Source organism: Peromyscus leucopus, chromosome X (genome assembly GCF_004664715.2).
Source record: "Peromyscus leucopus breed LL Stock chromosome X, UCI_PerLeu_2.1, whole genome shotgun sequence".
In the NCBI taxonomy this organism is placed as follows: Eukaryota; Metazoa; Chordata; class Mammalia; order Rodentia; family Cricetidae; genus Peromyscus; species Peromyscus leucopus.
The window spans coordinates 95572701-95580131 of NC_051083.1; the positions used below are offsets into that span (position 1 = coordinate 95572701).

The window sequence follows — 7431 nt, forward strand, 5'->3', positions numbered from 1 at the left end:
CCCCGCCTCAAATGCGAGAGGGCAGATGTTTCTGGAGCCAAAGAGACATCCCCCCCCCCCCCCGCGCGCGCCCGGACCCTGTTACAGAGTGACTGGGAGGGGACAAAATGGAGCGGAGGTCTAGGGGCGCCCTAAAGGTCGTTTGGAGGTCTAGCAGGCACTTTGTGTGCTCTTATCAACTGAGTCATGGCAAAGCCCTGTACCCCCGGGAGGAAGAGTTCTCATGGCCCTCGGGTACAGGGAGCTGCAGGGAAGAACCAGGCGGGTTTCTGGAGGATCCCGGAGCGCATCCAAAGAGATAGCTACAGCGGTTATCTCCCCAGAAGCCCAGGTGCTCCAGGAGCCAGCGGCCACTCCCGAGAAGCCGAGCGCCCCCCTGACCTCCAGCCGGCTCAGGTGAACAACGCGGAGCCCGACAGGGATAGGGGGGCCCTCCCGGGCACCGACCCAGCGGCCGCAGCCTCCCCAGTCTAGGATCACTCACCAAAGGTTGCTGCCTGGTCCACCACGTCTCCGCCGCTCGGTCCGGCCTTAAGGGGAAGGAAGCTCACGGAGAGCACCCGCGTGCCCGCTAGCTCCAGAGCTGCCGTGCAAGGAGGGGCGCGCCGCGGAGGGCAGTGGAAAAAAAAAAAAAAGCCGCAGCGGCGCGCGCGCAACCCGGACGGCCAGCGGAGGCGGGGCGCAGCGCGAGCCCGGAAAAGACGCGCCTGGAGGGGCGGGCGGAGTGGGGGCGCGCGGTGGTGTGGCTGAGCCCGCCGAATCGCAGGCGGCCGCCGGCTCGGCCCACCCACGCGCCCGCCTCCGTTCGCGAAGGACGTCACCGGCAAAGAGGAGGAGCCCGGTGGGGCTCGCGGCTGCTGCAAAGGAGGGCTGCTACCAAGGGGTCGCGAGTCGCTAAAGGCTCCCTAGAGCCCATTGCCACAATGCTGGTCCCGCAGTGCTGGGCTGGGCTGCCCGCGAGGGCTTGGCGCCCGACGGCGGAGAGCTGCAGAACTGGCACACGCCCTAGCGGGCTTCCCAGGACTCCACCCAGGATGAAAGTTCCCCCGAGGTCATCTTCCAGCTGCCCTAGTAGATACCTATCTTTTGATTGCCTCGTGCTTCGTATAGGAGAGATCTTAACCCAGTTTGCTGGCTTCGAGCTCCTGTAAGCCTGAGCCAAAGCTACCCATCCTTTTATCTTACCTTGAGTCGTGTTAAGATTCTTGCTCCCTCGGGCTCATGAAATGTCTCTTGAAGGCAGGCTTTTGCACGTCAGGCAGTCAAGGCAAAGGAGCCCACAACTGATAAGAAAAAGTCAAGGCAGTGCTGTGAGATCATATTGCTTCTAAGCCTGTTCTTGATAATGCCTTTTTTCTCTCCAAAGAGTTGAGAAATTATTGTTCTAAATAAAATTCCAGAGACTATCTCAGGGCTTCAAGATGCATTGTAATTGCGTATAAGCCACAACAAACTGCCAAGACTATATCGCCAAAAGAAATAAATGCCAACTATTCTTCTAGTTCTGTGGTGCATAAGGGTGAACTGACTGCCTTTTTTCTGCTTATTATGGATGTTTTACTTACTATTTTTCATTTTCCTCATTGTATGTGTGGTGGACACACACACACACACACACAGAGAGATTGCTCATCTCAGATCGCTGGCTACAGTAGTTCTTAAGCTTTAATGTGTATCATAATCATCTGTTTGTTCAAATGTGAGTACCTAGAGAAATAATTCCCAGATGTTTTGATCCGGATCTTAAATAGGTGAAATTTTTGAATTTTTAAGAAGCACCCCCGGGGTTGGGGATTTAGCTCAGTGGTAGAGTGCTTGCCTAGCAAGCACAAGGCCCTGGGTTCCGTCCACAGCAACGGGGAAAAAAGCACCCCAAAGGACACAAACTGGGTGCTTGGCTGAGAGCAGAGACTTTCAGCTTGTTTGAATGTTATTTTAAAGATGTAGTGTTCCTTTAATTTTCAACGGACCCACCAAGTTGTATACAGTGTGCGTAAACACACTCATGTACTTTTCCTTTCTCAAGATTGACCTAGAAAATTTAGGACTTCAAACAAATTTAATTGTCATCTTTATTTTTATGAGATCTTGTTGTAATACCAGAAACAGATAATTATTAGCTGGCTATATATTCTACTAGGGACCTACCGTATACGGAAACCTGTCATTTATCTGTGAGATAGTACAAAAGAAACTGGAGGAACAAACATCCACTCCTTCAACAAACTTCAAGTTTAGTTATGGAATTAAAACACAGGCACCGCACAGACCCAGTGTTCCACATAACTCAACCTGTTAGACTAAGCAGGAAAAGAACTTGTAATTAATGAATACTTTTTCTAGTTTCCTTCATCATGAATCATGTAACCCAGACATTTTTAATGAACTCCTCTGAACTCAGTAGTCCTTAGGAGCTTACAGAAGTCCTTCCAGCTTTACAAGGTGTAAATAAAGGAGGGGGGCTATTGGGTTTTGTTTATATGTATGTACATACATGTATGTGTGCCTAACAAATGTATACACATATATATCAGACCATGAAGCTACTTGTATTTTCTTTTTTTTTTTTTTTTTTTTTTTTTTTTGGTTTTTTTCGAGACAGGGTTTCTCTGTGTAGCTTTGCGCCTTTCCTGGAACTCACTTGGCAGTCCAGGCTGGCCTCGAACTCACAGAGATCCGCCTGCCTTTGCCTCCCAAGTGCTGGGATTAAAGGCGTGCGCCACCACGCCCGGCTTGTATTTTCAAAATGTATATCATTTAAGCTATTAATTAGTGCTCACAGTTCTGGTCACCTTTATTATCTACCAGATCTTTTCCTGAACAGTTTTTTTTTTTTTTTGAGGGGGGGAGGGTGGTTTGAAAACAAGGTTTCTCTGAGTAGTTTTGGTGCCTGTCCTGGATCTTGCTCTGTAGACCAGGCTGGCCTCGAACTCACAGAGATCCGCCTGGCTCTGCCTCCCAAATGCTGGGCTTAAAGGCGTGTGCCACCACCACCTGGCCTTTCCCTGCACATTTAATCCACCACATTCAAGATAAAGAAAGAAGAAAAGCTACTTATGCAAGAGAGAAAACAACGAGGTGTGGTGGCACACACCTTTAATCCCAGCATTCAGGAGGCAGAGGCAGGTGGATCTCTGTGAGTTCTAGGTCAGCCAAGGTTACATGAGACCCTGTCTCAGAAAACCATCAAACAAAAATGCAACCAAATTGAAAACAAATATTTTCACAGTACTTCCAGAACTGCTTTTTTTTATTTTTTTCAAGAGCAAAACCAAGAGCTAAGAGTAATGGCACAGGCCTGTGATGCTAGCGCTCTGGAGACTCAGGCAGATCTAAGTTGGAGGCCAGCCTGAGCTACAAAATGCAAGCCTGTCTCAAGGTCACACTGTATCTATTAACAATAAAAGGAAAGAAAGAGGGGAGCGGAAGAAAGCAAGAAAAGATCTCTAAGACCTATGACCTGGGAGCAAAACATTCGTCCCTCCCCCACCCCACCAGCAGCTGTCTGACATTTTAGAGCCTTTGCAGTTTTTTTTTTTTTAATGCCTTAGGAAAACGGAAGATTACTATCTTTGAAAGGTGAGGCAACAGATGTAAATGAAACAATGTCTCCAGTCACAAAAGTAGCCAGTAATAGCGCTTGGAATTCCTGCCCCTCCCAGGGACTCGCTGTGAAGCACACTCAGTAACATCTTACCAAATTCAAGTTAGAAACAAAGGGAGACTTTGGAAAATATAAGGTGCAGTTGTCAGGTTTCAAAAGACAATGTGAAAAGGGAGATTGACATGATAGAAAAACAGAAAAGATACCGTGGGGAGGCAGTGGGGGCACCAGAGAGAGGAAGGAGGAAGGACAGTAGGATAAAGGGACAAATCAGAGCAAAATATGGAGGAAAATGTCATATCGAAACTCCTTACTTTGTATGCTAATTTAAACATTCATTTATGAGCTATTTTTCTTTTTTAAATAGGAAAACAAAGCCTCCGAAAGCTAAACAGAATTGAACAAGGCTGCTCTGTTAGCAGACACTGATATTTCGGCCCTGCTAGCTTTGCTCTGGCGTAATAAGAAGCTGAAATAGATAGCCAGGCTGCTCCTGCCATTACTTATTTATGGAAGGACAGAAAACAACTGTTCTTCACTGACTACGTACCAAGGCTTTGCATCTTAAACTTACTTCTTAGGTTACTAGAATAATTTCCTCCTGAAGCCCAAATACAAGCAGTAGGACTTTGTAATAATATTTGAATACACAAATTATGTCACAGTTTGCCATTAACAAACTTTATTTTTACAGACCTGATAACCAGGCAAAATATTTTCTTTAGTGGCATGTATGAAGCAACTAGTGAAATCAGAAACCTCAGAAGATGACCTCACTGTGAACAAAATAATAAACTGACTTTTCAAAACTGGTCAAAGACAGAATGGAGGTGCAATTCAGTGATAGTCCACTGGCCTGTTAATCCTACCGACCGAGAATAAGACCACTACCTCAGTTTCAGGCCAAATTCAAAGACAGCTTTAATTAAATGCTGACCAGGTGAATGGGCTCTAGCCAGGTCCATACCCAGGTTCCCAGGAAATGGCCCAGAGTAACAATTTGCAGCAGCTTAAGAAGGAAAACCCATAATTTGATGCATTTCCCATCTGGTCCAATCAGGGGCAAGCATACATCCTGAAGTACCTCCAGCCTATATCCAGTCAGGGCCAAGTGTATAATATCCTGACATATTTCCTGCCTGTGAGCCCACATGTGATCAAGCATTATCTAGTGCAGATAGGTCAAACTTGTTTAGGGGAATGAAAAACATGTGGCTTCTTATCTCCCATAAACAATAGCATCCATCATTGTCCTTGAGCAAGAGGCTTGCAGATCAGAGACATTTTTGTTTCATGGATCTCTTAGGCATAGTAATTAAAACTTAAAATGTAATTTTGGTTCTCACATTCTCCCCTTGAGTTGTGTCCTGAGTCAAATCCTTGACTCTGTGATGGGTACCTGTTTATATTGGGATCTAATAACCATCAGTCTAATGGTACCCAGATAGGAATTATCATTTAGTTAAGGCATCAGTGATGCAAGAGCCAACAGAAATTTGCAGAAGCAGAAGGGCCAAAGGCCCTGTGATAACTGACATCAGAGTTATTATCTAGAAGGAACCTGGACGGGAATAGGAACCAGTTATTTACTTCATCTCAGGTTCCCATTTTTGCAATGATTTTTTTTTTTTTTTGCATACAGCCAGATTATTTCTAATGGTTCCTGACTGGTTTATATAAAACAACAATTTTCTCTTAATGCTATATAATAATCTCTCTGTTTTACATAGAACAGGTTGAGTGCCCTGTTATACTATAGAACTATTTCAGCTAATGAATCTATCTACCTGTTGATAGATCTGGGTCTATTTGTTTTAACAAGTACCTTTCTTGGTATGCCAATAGGCACTATAGGTAGCTATTTTATCCCCTATGCTAGGGAGTTTGCTTTTGATCTAGCGTTCCAGCCTGTTAGGGGACAGAGGGCCATGCACTTTCGTCAGTAACTACTTCCCGCTGAAACTAGGACATTGTTGTCAGGGCCCAGGAAGGCTGGAATGCTAGTCAAAGGCAAGGAGGAAATTCAGGCAATGGGGTGTTCATCATAAGCATCTAGTTCACTGGCCCAGCTGAAGAGATAGGAAGCATTCATGTCAGCTGGACTGGTCCACATCAGCTTTCAGCAAGTCCAGGGCTCACAGCCCTTTGGAGTAGGCTGTAGTCAGAAGCTGATGCTTGGATGGTGTCTCTCAGCCAAGTGGAAACCTGCTGAAAAAGATATAGACTAGGGACAGAAATTAAAATTTAGGAACTTAAAGGAAAATCTTACATTTAGAACTTTCAGGCCCATAGTCCTAGTAATTTCGGAAGGCGAGAAGTCCCAAGACCGAGAGAGAGAGAGAGAGAGAGAGAGAGAGAGAGAGAGAGAGAGAGAGAGAGAGAGAGACCATCCTTCTTTTTCTGGTTTTTTGAGACAGGGTTTCTCTGTGTAGCTTTGGTGCCTGTCCTGGATCTTGCTTTGTAGATCAGGCTGGCCTTGAACTCACACAGATCCACCTGGCTCTGCCTCCCAAGTGCTGGGATTAAAGGCATGTGCCACTACCACCCAGCTTATCCTATCATTTTTATTTTTAAAGTAGATTCAATAATCTACACTTTCCTAATATCTAACCCTCCTCATTTTGTTTCTTTTCTTTTCTTTTTTTTTTTTTTTTTTTTGGAAAAAGATCCCTGAATCTAACCTCTGTTTAGTTTCCTCCCTGACCATGACCAATAACAACTTGCAAACAACACCCCCTAAACAATGACAAACATCCACTGAATGACCAGAAACCACCCATGCCACCTCTTGGGAATGTGGATGTCATGTTCTCTAGACTGCATTCTGTTGTCTGGGGGTGATGATATCTCTAGGGCCCCTTAGAAAACTGGGAGAGCTGGCTGTATTTTTGTTGTTGTTGTTTAATCTTTGTCTAATGAGAAATATAGAGCTTATCTGAAGTCTTGGCTTGAGTAGTCTATGAGGCTGGACGATCTGAGCTAGCAGCTTTGAAGCTGTTCTGAATGTAGAATTTTGAAGAAACTGTGACTAAGTCATTCTGAAAGGCTGGAGCATTTGGACTAGTTGTCCTGTCTTTATTCGTTTTGGTCCTTTTGTTCTGAAGACAAACTTTTAAAGGTAACATACATATCTGTTAACACAAGTATGGAATGTGCAGTGTTCACAAGTCAGCTAAAGATTATTTTTGTTTTATGTTTGAGCTAGTAAAAGACATCTGTCATCTTTATAATTCCATTTAGACTGCGTAACCAAACTGTTATGAGAACTCTATAGCCAACAATATTATTATGTCTCAACTAGTCTCAGAACTGTTCCCATGTAGAGAAATAAGCATACATGTAACCTGTCCTGTAGTCTTTCCTGGCTTCCTCCCTCATGCCTATAGCCAAGATTCTCAGAAGGTCTTCCCCAATCAATTCTGATCTTTATTCATTTTGAAGGAATCCACAGCTTCTATTTTCCTGTGGAAAAGAAACACATTTCCTGACTTACATTCTGAAGCCAAGACATCCCTAAACTATCTAGGCTGGTTTAATTCAGCAGTTCCTTCTACAATCCAATGTCTCTCAGCAGCTGCCATTTGCTCATCAGCATTTAAAAAATTCAAAGTAAAAAAAAGCAACATACAGGATCCAAGCACCCTGTGTATTTCCCATCCTTACATGGCTTATTTTTTGATATTATTTTATTCTTTCTTTAAAGGCTTTAGTCAGATATTTCTTAATTATCCTTAACAGTTTACAATAACTTATTAGCTTTCATAAGACTAGAAATTGGTGGGGCAGGGCTTGTGAGAAGGGACTCAGGGAGCCTAGAGGCTAGCATT

At 44.4% G+C, this 7431-nt stretch overlaps 1 protein-coding gene across 1 annotated transcript in view; it reads right to left on the bottom strand.

The window, feature by feature from the left end:
• The window catches only part of Acsl4 (acyl-CoA synthetase long chain family member 4), a 60638-nt gene extending 59970 nt beyond the window's left edge, over positions 1–668 (bottom strand). The window contains exon 1 of the mRNA XM_028876971.2: positions 485–668. The gene's annotated coding sequence lies outside the window, so the exon portion shown is untranslated. The remainder of the gene's footprint in view (positions 1–484) is intronic.
• Between the last annotated feature and the right edge of the window lie 6763 nt (positions 669–7431).